Source organism: Macrobrachium rosenbergii, chromosome 49, assembly GCF_040412425.1.
Source record: "Macrobrachium rosenbergii isolate ZJJX-2024 chromosome 49, ASM4041242v1, whole genome shotgun sequence".
Classification (NCBI taxonomy): Eukaryota; Metazoa; Arthropoda; class Malacostraca; order Decapoda; family Palaemonidae; genus Macrobrachium; species Macrobrachium rosenbergii.
The window spans coordinates 15208414-15224114 of NC_089789.1; the positions used below are offsets into that span (position 1 = coordinate 15208414).

At 34.3% G+C, this 15701-nt stretch overlaps 1 long non-coding RNA gene across 1 annotated transcript; it reads left to right on the forward strand.

The window, feature by feature from the left end:
- The first annotated feature begins 4618 nt into the window (after positions 1–4618).
- On the forward strand, positions 4619–14553 carry LOC136832121 (uncharacterized). Its single transcript, XR_010851070.1, has 3 exons — positions 4619–4905; positions 9237–9330; positions 10348–14553. It is a non-coding gene; the product is annotated as an uncharacterized lncRNA (long non-coding RNA).
- Positions 14554–15701: the final 1148 nt, after the last annotated feature.

The window sequence follows — 15701 nt, forward strand, 5'->3', positions numbered from 1 at the left end:
AAAGTTGGGTCAGCTATTCGCAGGGTTCATTTTCACTATACGCAGCAAATAGGAAAATGCTGAAACAGTCGCATACCACAAGGGTCGAAGAAACCACCTTGGTGACAAGACACGGGCTGGCAAATGCGTTTTCAGCAAAGAACGTTCTAGAAGCTGAACCAGTTACAAAATCCGGTTTTGAAGGATGCATGTCGATAGGGACGCCTTGAAATACAGAGGCGTGTCTTGCCGAACTTTGACCTCGAATGATGTCATACAAAAGTACGTTCGTTCGTGCGTTACATAATGAATATAATGGGAGGAACTGTTGTTCGAATCGGACTTGTGAGATCCGATTCATGTGTGTCTGAAGATGTGAGTGATTTTTCACATGGAGACTGTCCCAGAGGACTTGTGGAGTGAGTAAGAATTCATATACGTTTTTAGACTTTGTTTTTCAGAACTGTGAACACACGGTATCTCCTGTGACAGTGGAAGATGTATTTCTGCAATTTTTTACATTTTTGATTTTTAATGTGACGTTTCTTCTTTCACAGGTATTTCTGTTCCACTCCATTCCTATTCCTTTTTCCTCTCTCCCTCCTACAAGGATGAGAGTGGTATGACATTTGAGATGACCTGTTTTAATTGATTGACCTGTTGATGTTTTGACAGATGAGTTATTTTTTGTAATTGGGGGTTTATGATTTTGGAACCTTATTTCCTTAGAAGATTTTCTGATAGTTATGTGAAACACTGGATTTCATTCTTCGTAATTTTTAAGAAGTTATTTTTCGTTGATTTTGTCAATAAAGGGTTTTAGTTTTGTACTTAGTATCTCATTCCAGTAGTCCTTAGATTTTAGTTAGGGAAAGATATAACTTATGATGCCGGCTCACGTTACTGCTATCACACAATGTCTCGGGATAAGCGAGATCAAGCCTCGGTTCATAAAACAGAGACTTAAATCAAGTATAGGCTCAGAAATGGCCTTTACACACACACACACACACACACACACACACACACACACACACACACATATATATATATATATATATATATATATATATATATATATATATATATATATATATATATATATATATATATATGTGTGTGTGTGTGTATGTATCTATATGTATATATATATATATATATATATATATATATATATATATATATATATATATATATATATATATATATATATACATATATATATATATATATATATATATATATATATGTGTGTGTGTGTGTGTGTGTGTATGTATATATATAGGTGTGTGCGTGTATGTATTTACGTGTTTATCTGTGTATGTAAGTGCACGTGTTTCCTTCTTGCAACTCCGTTTGATGAAATTAGTTTGCAGATTCCATCCTTAGCTGTTGCCGGTTCTTTTTCATTTAAAGCAAATTCTAAAATATCAGTTGGGTTCCATATTCGTAATTCAAGTAGGAATCCGTTAATGGAAGAAATAGTAAAAAGGACACGCCTCCCCTCTCATCTCTCTCTCTCTCTCTCTCTCTCTCTCTCTTAGCCGGTAAAAAAATAACAAATTGCTTGAAAAGAGCATTATAACACACTTATTCCGAAATTCCTAATCCATTTAATGCATCGCTTTTAAATTAAGGGTCTTTCCATATATCATCTAGAACCATTTCGCTCTCGTTCCCTCTCCCTGTTCTCATTTTTCCCACTCATATTTTTCCCAGTGCGATCCCTCGCTTTCAGCAAATGTGGTTCTCGTATCCTTCCCACTCCGTGGAAATACAGACAAGTTCTTATTTCATTTAAGATTGTGGATAAATGTTCTCCATAAACGATTTATTGAATCTTCTGTAACTGGGAAAGCAGAGGGGAAGAAGTGGATTTCTTTACTAATATACATTGCAAAAAAAAAAAGTAAAAACAAGTAAAAAATGAGACGAAGTTTCTTCGGCGCAGTCGAGTTTTCTGTACTGCCGCTACAGCGTATAATCAAGGCCACCGAAAATAGATCTACATTTCGGTGGTCTCGGTATAATGCTGTATGAACCACGGCCCATGAAACTTTAACCAAGGACCGGTGGTGGCCTAAACTATATCGTTGCCAGAAGCACGATTATGGCTAACTTTAACCTTAAATAAAATAAAAACTTCTGAGCTTAGAGGGCTGCACTTTGGTACGTTTGACAATTGGAGGGTGGATGATCAACATACCAATTTGCAGCCCTCTAGCCTCAGTAGTTTTTAAGATCTGAGGGCGGACAGAAAAAGTGCGGACAGAAAAAAGTGCGGACATAATGAAGTGCGGACGGACAGACAGAACCGGCGCAATAGTTTTCTTTTACAAAAAACCAATATGTATAATTTTGGTCTCCCTTCCCTTGAGAAACTACGAAGATGGTGTCAGAACAAGGCTGATTTTAAAATGGTAAGTAGCCTTAAGTGATTAGTTGGGCAGCGTGAGTGCGTCCTTTATGTTTACTGTCATCACCTGACACTATCATCTAGCTTTTGACAGTGGTCTGTCAGCCTTTTCCACTGCTATTTGTGCTGACATTTTTTTTACTGTTGCTATCATGACGTCTGTTGTTGTCACTGAATAGCTGTGACTGCTACTGCTGCTGACTCTGTATTGTTACTGCTGCTAACATAGTGACCTGTTCGATGTCGTTATTAATCTCTATACGTAAAAGGTGCTCATAATGTATAAGCCAGGACCCTTTGCTAAGTATTCCATTCCCTTAGTTGTCCACTGAATTTAATATTATGAGCTCAAATACTCTGATAACAGGAATAAAGGCGAGAACAAATAATAATAATAATAATAATAATAATAATAATAATAATAATAATAATAATAATAATAATAATAATGCTTCGACTGCATTTATTTTATAGAAGTCTTCTATAAAATAAATGCAGCTAAAACAGCAATAATATTCAATAAAACCTGTTTGAAAGAGGGTCTGCTGCCAAATAATAATAATAATGATTATTATTATTATTATTATTATTATTATTATTATTATTATTATTATTATTATTATTATTATTATTAATATTAATAATAATAATAATAATTATTATTATTATTATTATTATTATTATTATTATTATTATTATTATTATTATTATTATTATTATTATAAAAATAACTAATGTTGGTGTGATTATTAATACAATTATTACCACGATTCTCTGCTATGATTATTGTTCTACGGAAATTCTCCTTTGTCTCTTACCTCACAGGTATCTCATATGATGGCATCTCAAATCGGCCTTCTGTTATTTAGTCTGAAATAATTATTATATAATTTATTTGGACAAACAAGTGAGCTTATTATTATTATTATTATTATTATTATTATTATTATTATTATTATTATTATTATTATTATTATTATTATTATTATTACCAAACAGTCACTACTAAAGAAACATTAAAACATGTAAGTGAGTGAGTTAATCTACTAAAAAAAGGTTTTCACCGATTAGAGTTCCCTTATGATAAAACATGTACTTTTTCCTTTTCCGATAGGTTAATGGATCGTATCTCGCAAGATTCAGACCAATGAACTTGAATCGGATAGATAAGACAACTGTAAATATAAAAAAATAAGACGTGATAAATATAGTTTAAAACAGTGCTGGAAAAATGCGAATGAGTGCAGGTAAAAGCGCCTATAAATAAGTGCTTAATGAAAAAATAATCTTGAGTTTTAAAAGTTATTAAAAATTTGGTGGTGCAAACCGGTATTACTACTTCTCTTAAACATTCGATAATCAACGTAAGTGATACTGGTAAAATCGTAGAATAAGGATTAGTTATGTGTGCGGAGGTCTGAGTAATTAGTCCATACCCTCTCAAACTTATAATAAAAGTTTAAGATTATCGTACACCCACCTTAAGTAAGGGCGAGGAAGAGTCTTAATTTATTTTTTAGTTATTGATTCATTAATAACCTACAGAGATTTTAAATTTGAGTGCTGATATCATATGGCTGAATTCATTCATCACGAACGACGTGGGATCATCTTACTAGTTGACAGGCATATGATCTTTAGGCAAAATAGATAAAAAAAAAAAAGTGGCCTGAAATAAAAGGGTACTTGAATCTTGTTCATTTGCGGAGCGAATTTTATTGACCAAAACAAAAATGTTACAAATGGGGCCGTTTTTCAACTTACATTGCTTTCATCAAAATTCTGATTGTTTAGGAGTGAGATATATGCGTTATTCAGTATCCAGTATTGATATTTTGTGCGCATAGGTGTTGGTTTTTCCCAAGGTTATTTAAAGTTGTCATTTTGATATAATAACTGACTTCCAGAAATTCAGAAATCCTGACTAAAATTTTTTTTAAATAGCAGGTAACGATGTAAAATAGCTGGTTACTTTTAGAAGATTCAACAAAGTAACCTTTATGAATAAAAAATGTTATCAAATATTTTCTTCGGTTGTTTTCGAATCAAAATATCTATGACAACGAATTGTTGTTTAGCTGTCATTATAATTCATATAATTTTCGCAGCCAACAGATGTCAGTGTTGTTTGTTGTCAGGTGACGTGTCCTGAGATAATATTCCTGTATATAGAGTCCTTGTTTGTCCTTCAGCCAAAGTCGCCATCTCCTGTTCTTATGCAGAGCTCGTTTGAATTTTTCGGGCGGTGTACAGTTGGTGGTGGTTCTATGGTGTTAATGTAGTTTTCTTATATGGTATTTTATTACAGAATAACTGTCACTAGTTGCAGTATTTTGATGAATTTCGAAGTATTCTGTGTGATTATGGATCTCAAGAAATGTGTTATGAAATGCCTTAACCTGCCAGTCTTCCTAAGAGATGGTTATTTTCTCTTACTCTTTCATATAACCTAGTGCCGGCCTTCATTAATATAACTGTGTGCTTTTGAACCTGCGAGATGGACGCTTAAGGTAAGGGGTCGCAATTCTGAATCGCATTAGTTAACAGGTATATAAGGTTGGTGATAATTTTGGTAGAACTATAGGGTAGCTCCACGTCGCCGACGGCACTATAACTTTACTTTTTCTACAGTTTTTTGGTTGCTAATTATGAATTTACCTTTGATTTTTGGCGCTCGAGTCGAGTCTAATTAAAATGTAACCCCCGAAGTCCATCCAACAAGGGGTTTCCATGCGCGATCTTCACAAGACAGAGCACGGCGTCTGTTTCGAACGGTTCATATCCCGTCCGGCTAGTGCAATAATTTAACGCATGGGTACCGCGCCCCCGGGGCAGTACTAAACACGGCGAAGGGACATTCCATTTGGCCGACAACAAACAGATGCACCGCTAGCATCAGAGCCCCTAAAAGTGTAGAAAAAAACCAGTTGAAAAGGTAAAAACAGGTGCGGAGCTAATATATAGAATTACCATAATTTTTTCTTAATTATGCTATATAGTGCGATTACTTTAATACTACTTCTCTGCCCGATTGAAACTTAGCTGAGTAATTCTTAATTATGCTATATAGTGGGATTACTTTAGTACTACTCTGCCCGATTGAAACTTAGTTGAGTAATTTGTAAATTTATATAAAATGGGTTGCCCGTCATGAGTGTTACTAAGTTATTTGGAAAGTAATTTAATAACCATCACAGCCTCTTTAATAGGAATGTGACGTCAGGGTAAAGGTAACTGAGTCATAGGCATTCTGTCGATTTCCCTCCTATGAGTTTTCACTTAACTATGCATTCCCCTTTTAGTCTGCTCTGGTATACTTGGTGGGTTAAATGAAAGTTTATACCTGGTTGGTAAAATGAAAGCTTATATAGTCTGAGGGAAGATTTTGTACTGATACGTAACTTTGATGTAAATGACAATTTTTGGGGAAGCGTATTCCTCCTAAGGGGCTCAGATTTAATGGTAGGTTTCTTTACCATGAAATTTATTTATCGGTTTGTCTGCTCACTTTTGAAGTGGGATTTTGCATTAACAACAAAAGTTGAATAGTCTCTAAGCTATTTTTTTTAAAGGTCAGGGTTACCAACTAGACGTTCTCAACTGAAGGGTATTTGCTCTGTAGAGCAAGCTATTAACTGTTAAACTGGCCCATAAGTTACGCCTGTATTTTAATGTACCCTGTAGGTATTTAGTACTTAAAGATGTTTTTGTTGGAATGGTACAGTGCCGTCTGTTTCTGGTGAATACTCAGACCTTAATTTTCAGGAGCTGCCTTTGAAGGTTCAAATTTGGTTTTGGATCTTTATGGTGAGCTATAGTTTGCAGTTACCCTCCTAGGTCGTTCATTCTATTTAAGGTTAAAAAGCTGTGATGGTGGTTGTATGTCAATCTTGAGAACGTCTTGAGTATATTTTACATGCTGTAAGACAGTGCTGTAAGACAGTAGTAGGTATTTTCAACGTCTAGAGCGGACTAACGAAAAATTTGGTCTGAACCAATCTGAGTGGGTTAAGATTGATAGTGCATTATGCAAATTAGTAAAAAGTACTATAGATGGGTTAGGTTACTTCAATATCCAGCAAGGGCCTTTTGATTTTTATATATAATTTTATACAGTGAATCTTCAAGTTTTACTTATGAAAATATTTTACCTTGTATTTAGACTAGTAATAAATAACCATGCCTGCTAAGTCATCCTAAAAGCAGTCATCAGAATAGACTGAATTTTAGTAAAATCTAGAAAGAAAACTGGGTACACAAGCTTTAAATAAAATCGCAAATTTTAATTTAACAGTTGTGTATATATAGATTAGGGCTAGGAATTTAGTAAAGAACTAACAAGGTAGTAATTAGTGGTTCCTTGACCATTTACTTAATGTAACTTCATACCAACATTGTCAAATGTGCTAAGATGCACCAAATGGGCCTTTGAGCAGACTGCTTCCAAACAATTAGACAAGTTTAGGAATGGTAAATTTGTAAAATATGTATAAAGTTATTTAAGGAATCTTTGATCATCAGCTATAGGGTCGTCCTAGATGCAATAAAGTTTATTTTGCCCTCGAAAGTGTTGAAAAGTTACAATGCACTGGCCAATTTCTATACATAACCAGTGTAAGAGATGAAAATTCTACAGTAAAGTTCCGCACGGAGATACCGTTGTCATAAAATGCTCTGACTGAACATTATAGGGAATAAAGGTTGCGCACAAAGCAGTGCGAGGTAATTTGAGGAATTTACCGAGTTAGTTTGGAAAATTATAATTTATTTACCGTTCCTTGTCTGACTTGCGTACATCCCCTACGCCACGGGATGGTAGAGTACAAGACAGTGTCCTACGGATGTTTCCTGCAGAATTACGAGATATATATATATATATATATATATATATATATATATATATATATATATATATATATATATATATATATATATATATATATATATATATATATATATATATATATATATATATATATATATATATATATAGTGATTGCCAAAAAAATGAAGCTATACTTTCTAAGCCAAGGGTTGGTAAGTTTCAACTGTTATCAAGCCAGTGATACTTGAATGTTAACCATTTTCCATGTACATGAAAATGTGAAATCCTCATCGTAGGTGACTGTTCCGGTTCCAAAGAGATTTGGGTTAGAAAAACTAACCGTTGAATGTGAAATCTCTTCCCTTTACCAAGTAACTTCTCTACAGGGTTAAAAACCAGAACCAATTGTAAATTTGTGCAGATCACTTTATATCCTTGGTTTGGCGACTATACCAGCTATTTTGTACATAAAACTGCTTGTACGTATTGTTAGACAAAAATGTTTTGAAATAACGTTGTGGTTATCTATCACATTCTTATTGAGGTTTATAGTTGTAAGGAAAACACATTTGTAGGGAGTCCCAGCGATACATCTTTATAAGTACAAGTTTTTATTTTTTCAATTTTAAGTTTGGAATGTGGGAACAAAGTTTCTGCATTAGTAAAATTTTGGGGGGAATCTGTAAAACGAAAATTAGAAAACCTCTAATTCGTGGTAGTGAAGAAGCAATGATGAGAATATTTATGGGAATATTGCCACTAAAGTGTACCCAAGGTGTAGCTGTGTTACCAGCATATTAACCTGCTGTAAATTTAGCTCGGCTTAACACGAAATGAAAAAATTAAAATTGTACATCCCATGAGACAACTTTTCCCCTAAAATGAGTCTGTACCTTGCGAAGCTGGATATCCCGGATTTAAGGTGCATCTTGTTGCCATTTTTTTTTTTTTTTATTGGGAAATTTATGAAGACTGGTTTTCTTCGACTGCCTTGTAGCAGAAAACATTGCAGCATAAAGAACACCTTCCAACGTTATCCAAAATTAGGATTGTAAATTACTTTTGCTTTTGCTGTGGAAACGTGACTCAAAGGTCTAACACTACCTAGTAAAAAAATAGATTAAAGTACTTTTTCTCCCCGACATTCATTTGTTCATATTAGTGGCAAACATTAAGTTTCATAAACTGTCATGCAGACGAAACTTGTAAACTTTTTTGGATGGCACATTTTGAAGGGTTATACTATGGGTAAAACTCTCTCTACTAAATACATTATATTATGATGAACACGCGCAGAGTACCAAATGAATTCGGTTTTTAGTTGAATACTAAGATTCAGCACATGCTGTTACTGTTAGCTGCCTTGTCGCAGCATTAGTATTATGATATTGCTCTCGATAGAGAATGAAATTGCTAAAGTGAAGTGAAGTGTAAAGCAATATGCCCGGCCTTGGACACTGATAGTGATTTAGTGTTGATAATGGCATACCAATGTAATCAAGAGACACAGCTTCTAATCACTGGTTCATTCCTTAGCAATGTCTTTACTTTTTACTACAGAGAGATGATCTAGGGAAGGTCATTAACAGGCCTCTCTCTTTCAGAACTGGATCTGAAATAGCCAAAGTGGTATATTAAGATAAACTCTTGAAATAGTTTAGCAATAGCTTGCACAGTTCATGTAAGACCATAAGTATGTAAATTATCAATTGCAAATGAAGGTTCATCGTCCAAGTAGTGTTAAAACAAAATCTTAGTAACAATTCTTGGAGTTTAATTTCTAACAGAGGCTATACATCAAAAGTTCTGTATTCAATTCTTTAAAAAGTTATGGCTAGACCTCTAGATTGTCTTTAGTTTCTCCAAGGAAAGATTCATTATATGGAGTTGAAGATAAATCTGTTCATTATCTTAAAGCAAATTGATAAGTTTATCCAGGAGTTTAAGGCTTAAGACTTTGCTGTTCAGAAAAAACCTAAATTGTTGGCCTTTTAAATACCTTATATCATTTTGCAGGAAAATTCTTCAAGAGTTTGTGGCTTCAAAGTAATACGCAAATGGAGCAACCATGAAAACTAGGATATTGGGTAACTGAAGATAAGAGCTTAAGGTAAAGTATGCGAAAATAAGTAGTACGTAAATTAAATACGGCTGCAATGTATGTTACTAAAGGTAAAGGAAATTCCCGTACTTTCTAAACTTCAAATTTAGAGGGAGATTTGAAAAATTGACAGCTATAAGTCTTGCCAATAGAAGTCATATCAATGTCACTTGAGCTGCATTTTGAGGCAAGGCTAAGAATGGAAATTGCTATATTATTTTCAGAAGTAGTATAAAAATGGCTTTGGTAACATTTTGAACTTGGACGAACCACATTAAAGGTTTTTTTTTTGGAATTGTGTTGGACTTTATTTGCGCCATTTTTACAGATCCACTAGTAAACAATTCAACGAATTTGATGTGCATGCTTTTCCTCTTAAATTAATATTGAGATCAATTCAGTTTAAGTAGGGAATACTGATCAGCTGCAATGCAAAGGTTCTCGTAGCTATAGAAAAGCTAAAATTTTTTATTCTAAAGTTTGACTACCTCCAATGGATAATTTTCATTTAAATTGAAGGTTTATCTTAGATTCCAAGTTGAAATAAGTTTACCTCTTAGGCCTAGGAATAGGAAGCGGCAGGTAAATATAATACCATAGGTAGTACTTTGAATTTATATTAAAATAGCTTGTAATTAATTCTCTGGCTTTGCTGGCCTAGCTTTTGTTCTCTTAACCAGAATTCAAAGTCGGTGAAGTTATTAAATGGTGGATTCGTCAACAATTGATTACATAAATTTTAATTAACGCCTAAAGGGAATGAGTCAACAATTTAAGATGGTCGACTTGTTTGAATCCGTAATTAAAGCTTGAAGGAGAACTTCATGCATTTTGGATATTTTTATTTTCTTAGGGTGTTGTTCATATGAAGGTGTCTTGGATAGTTGTTATTAAAGTTTTCTGTGGTTTTAAATTCCTTTTACAACTAGTAAAGAAATTCGTCGAATGCTCTGTAAAATGTGTAATGACACCAATGTGGAATGACACGAATTCTAAAAAGCTAAACTAATGAATTTTCATTTTCAGGTATATGAAGTCACTGAATTGCCAATAACTGGAGGAAACTTGGCAACTGAAATTGACTGCGGTTAACTGCAAGATTCTGTTAATGCTCATCCTTCATTTGGGCAACTGTGCTGCTGAAAGATAGTTATGTAATAACGTGACGTCAAGAATTTTTTTTTTTTGTATTGTCCTTGTCAAAGCTCCAAAATTATAAATGTTGTAAAGGTTTAGTGATGTTATTTCTAGTCATTCCTTTTTATATATGTAAGTGTACTACTACTACTACTACTACTACTACTACTACTACTACTACTACTACTACTGTGAATTAGTTTGTTGTTCCTTCAATAAGACACTTGTGCTTCCCAAACGAGTTTGAGCTTATACATTGGAGATTCATCCCCCGTTGGGGGTTAGAGCCGTCAGTGCACCTCATGCGGTGCGTTGTAGGCAATATTTAAGGATCTTTGCAGCGTCCCTTCGGCCCATAGCTGCAACCCCTTTCATTTCTTTTACTGTACCTCCGTTCATATTCTTTTTTCCATCTTACTTTCACCTTAACAGTTTCAGTGCAAACTGCAAGGTTTTCCTCCTGTTTATACATTCCAAACTTCTTCCTTCATCGCTGAATGACCTCATAGGTCCCAGTGCTTGGCCTCTGGTCTAAATTCTATATTCTGTTCTATTCTATTGGAGTTTCATTGTCAGGAAAAAAACTAAATTTAAAGGACCCTGTAGCCTACATTGGGAAAATGGGTAATTGCACCTTTAGGAGTTTGTATGTTTTCTTGCCATTTTTCTGAAGGGGTTTAATTTGCATAATTCGTATGGCCGAGGATTGCTATATACAGTATAAAGGGAATGACTATGAAGTAAACACTTCCAACCTAGAAACTAATTGATTTGCTTGAAACATTCAGTGGGTGTAACGTTTATAAGGTACGGGAATGTTAGAGTAATGTGGCTTTTATAATGTATACTGTCAAAGGCAAGATATAAATGTTGGAACACAATTATAGTCCTGTAAAAAGCCAAGAAAGGATGTCTATCTACTTGTTGTCTTGACATTAGTATTAAATGCCCAGACAGTGATTATAATAAACTAAAAGCATAACTGGAGAAACCGACTGAAGTACTGAAGTTTAAAAGATCAAGAGTTGAGTACGTTATTAGTTGAGTACTTTTAATAATGTTCAGGTACTTAAAGCAGATGTCATGTTGCGCAGGGAATGTCAAATGACGATGAGGTACTGTACTGATATTTTATGGCAGTAGTACAACCATAAGCATCTAGTAATAAAGTCTTAGCACTCTGTACAAGTGTATTAAATATTTTGAGGTTTTTAATCCTCATCATAGTTTCTGAAAGAATAGGTGCAAGTATGAGATGCTCTTTAGCCACAACACTAAACTAATTTGTCAGTTTTCATGTTTTCGTATCATAACCAGACATTGGAATAGGAATGGCTCCCTGATCAATCACTTAAAAACTGAAGGAAAGCGGTATGATCAGTCACTTAAAACGCTTAAAAGCTGCAGTTTGTTGCAATAATATTATGGGTTTAATGGTTCTGAAACTTGCTTATTCAGTTTAAGTATATTATACAGAGCTTGGTTTGCTGCCATTGAACTTAATGTGAAATTAACAAGTGGCTGCTTCTCTTGGTCTGATAAACTATTTGCCTTGGAAAAGTCTCCCAAAACTTAGTCGGTTAGTTGCTTCTTTCATTGCCTAAAATCATGGTGCAGTGTCATGGATCATGGTCAGTTTTAACCTCCACATACTGATCTAATTACGCGGGGTTTCAGGGTTAGGAAAACTCAGAAGTAACCTAATAACTATTTTATTTAGAACTTTAGGTAATGCTTTTTTTGTATATTCGAGAAGCTGATTTGCTCCAAAATGTGAGTTTCATATGTATACGCTGTACTTGAACCAAAATTGTGGCTAGATGTTACAATGATTCGCTCGCCCACGAGGTCATTTGATTATAATTTGCTGCTGTTGCCATCTGGAAGTAATCGTTATTAAATGCTGTTAGAGCTTTATTGTTTTTCAAGTTATAATCTTCTAATCTAGGATTTTATTTCTTATTGCAGAAATTTTCCACAAACCTGACTAATCTAGTTTTGGGTAATATGACTGACCTATCTGTTACTTAAAGCCTTCACTTTCTAATGTGATTTCAAGGCCAAATTCTCGACTTTCTTTTTGAACACCTATGCAGGCATATCTTTGTTTTGTTAATTTGCATTCTACTCTATTTTATTAGTTTTCCCTTGTCGGATATTCTGAGCCTTTCTCCTCTTTGCCTTGTCTTGAACTCCTTCCGCAGTTGTGCCGCGTTTTCTTCGTCGTTCTGAGGTCGCTGCAATTTTTAGCCGAATCTTGAATTCAAGGAAGACAAGAACTAGGTATGATTTCACTGTGTTCTTTTGGTTTGATATTACGTAGAAGAAATCACTTTAATTTTCACGGGTACAGTAGCTGATTTATTAACAAAAATGAAGCTTTAGTCAAAATTCAATGTTTTATCCTGACATAGTTTTCGTGCATAAATCTTTTGGTAGCTACAATGACAATAAAAATACGCTATAATACTAACATTCTTCTTTCGAATTTCCTTGCAGTATTCGGATTTACCTGTTACTCCTTCCATTAATGTTAAATACCTATCACTCATTTCTCGTAAGTTTAATTTTTGCTTATCCACATCTAATTTCATTTACATAATCCTATCTCAAGACACTTGTTTTTTTTCGGATTAAACCTATTCTTCCGTCGTGATTAGTCTGTCTTAATTCATGATCGTTTGTAAACTTTATACGTCGATGTGGCTAGATTTGTAGCAGCATTTTGTGTAATCAGCTTAGCCATTCGTATTTTTTCAAAACTTAATTCACTATTGTTATTCAAACATCTGTCTTGTGTAATTTTTGAATGATATGCCCGACGAAGCTCCCACTATATACTTTCCATTGAAGTTTGTCCAAAATATTTTTCAAACCTTTCAGCATTAGTTTCTTTTATTTTTTTCTCTTAGAAATCATTCCTGGCACATGAGTTTTACGCTTCTCTTTTACTTCTGTGATATTTTTGATTTTTTTCAATCATTACATTTTCCTTCCTTATAATTCATCATTTTTTCAGTCCTTAACCTCTCCTTCCCTTAAATTCTTTCTCGTAATCTTGAGGCGTTTGCTGCCTATTCATCTACTTTCCTTCCCCTCTAATTTTTCTGTGCTACCCTATGAGCCGTTTTATGCGTACCAGTCGAAGCCTTTTCTACTCCCTAATCATAATCTGCTTCCTTGAGTCGTTTTATATCTTTCAGTCCACATTGTTACTTTCACCACCACCTTTTTTCCCTAACCTTGAGATCCTTCTGCACAATGCCATGAACACTTTAAAGACTCTTTAAAGTCGTTACATTTTCTCACTATTTGCTCTTCCTTATAGTCCCAGTCTCTCAATACCCTTCATGTGTGTCCCTACCTCCACACCCCCCCCCCCCTTAACCCTTCCCTGCAATCATCTCTTTCTTGTCATGCTTTTTCAGCCCCTGTCTCCTCCTTCCTAATAACTCTCCAGCTAGCCTCTGTATTCTCGTAACTATAATTTCCCTCCTCCTCATTCATCCCCTGGAGACCTCTATTTGAACGCCTTTCATTTCGTCCTTGGCCACCTTGAAGAGGCTTTTGTTGCCTTCTCCTACTTTACCATAAGTATTGACAGCTCTCCATTTCAGTCTTGTGTAACAGTTTTTTATATATATTTTTTGAGGATTTTTTGGTACTGCTATTCACGTCTCTTATTACTTGTTCCAGATATTGTCTGGCAGTTTTTAAGATTTTCTCGTTATTTTTTGTGATATTTCCATGAAATTTTTCTTAGCGTTCAGCAGTGTGTTTTGACTGCAATCTTATTTCGGTTAAGCAATTTTTTTTTTTTTTTTTTGTGCCGTACCTGTCGGCTGTGTCATTCTTTTGTCTTGTTTTTGTCGTGCATTTTGTGTAATTTCTGTCTAGTCATAAGTTGAGTTTTGAGGATATCTATTTTCAAAAGCCTTGTTTAGAGTAACAAATCTTATTTTGTACATTCGTCTTGGAACAGACTCGTCGAAGGTAATTATTGCCTTGGAATGGAGTCAGTACTTAAAATGTTGCCGGGTTGGTATTGAAATTTGATTTTGAGTTCATTTAGGGCTTGAAGCATCTCTGGTATGACCTCTTCATAAGGAGAACACAAGGGATTCTTTGTTGTGCTCTTACATTAATCTGGCCTACTTCCAACGGGGTTCTGCCGATCTTAAGTAGTGAAAAATTTGTCAGGGTTTGTTTTTACCTAAACTGCAAGTAGTAACCCCAGTCAGTTTTGACAAATATTATTGAGAATTTCATTTTTTTACGTCAGGTTTCGTAAACTTTTAACATTAAATGCATAAATACATTTTTTCTCCCTCATGTCATTTTCCACTAGGCCTAGCATTTACTGGTCAAATTCTTTTGAAACAATTGATTGGCGACGAGGGTTTTCTTTCCAAGTCAAACTAGTGTAATTGTTGACAAGTACTGATACTTTTGAGTATTAAATTCTTGTAGGTAGATTGCTTTATAAGGACCAGTCAGTAGAAAGTCGTTTTGGTACTTTGCGTTTGTGCTTAAAAGCCGTCTTTGTTACTGCAAAAATTACTATCTGAAATCCTTAAAAATGGCAAATACTCATGTCCCAAAAGCAGTACGGATTTGTCATTCTAAGGGCCATTGATTGTCGTAATACTTAACCTTTTTTTAAATATTTTTGAAAACCTTGCTATAAAATTTTTACGGCTCGCCAAAATTTCATATAATGCTATCTGTTCATCATGTATGATAGTCTTAAGGTTTTTTCATTGAAAAATTTTATCTTCCATTCTACCAAGTTTGTTTCAACACATCTTAGAGGTATTTTCAACATCTACCAATTAAACCATAGCAGGCAGCTTGAGAACAATTCCTATACAGGCAATAAGGAAATTTTGAATTTCCTTAATTCCCACGAAACTATTCTCTTAAGCGGCTTAATGGTTTTATTTTTTCTTTGAAAATACTTGAAAGTGATGTGAGTTACGTCAGCAGAATGTTGAAATGGTACATTTATTTATTGCTCAGTTGTCCGTATATTTAAAAATTGCAGTGCTGAATGGAAGAATGTGGTTGAGTCCTCTGCAGTACAGGACTGATGGAGAAAGGTTGTTCTGAATATCTGTATTATGGAATGAATTAAGAAATAAAATTAGTCTGTAAAACTTCGTTTATTTATCTTTCACCTCACAATATAAAATACGCTAAAAAAAATCAGTAAAATAAACATTACTTTTAAAAAATTACAAAAT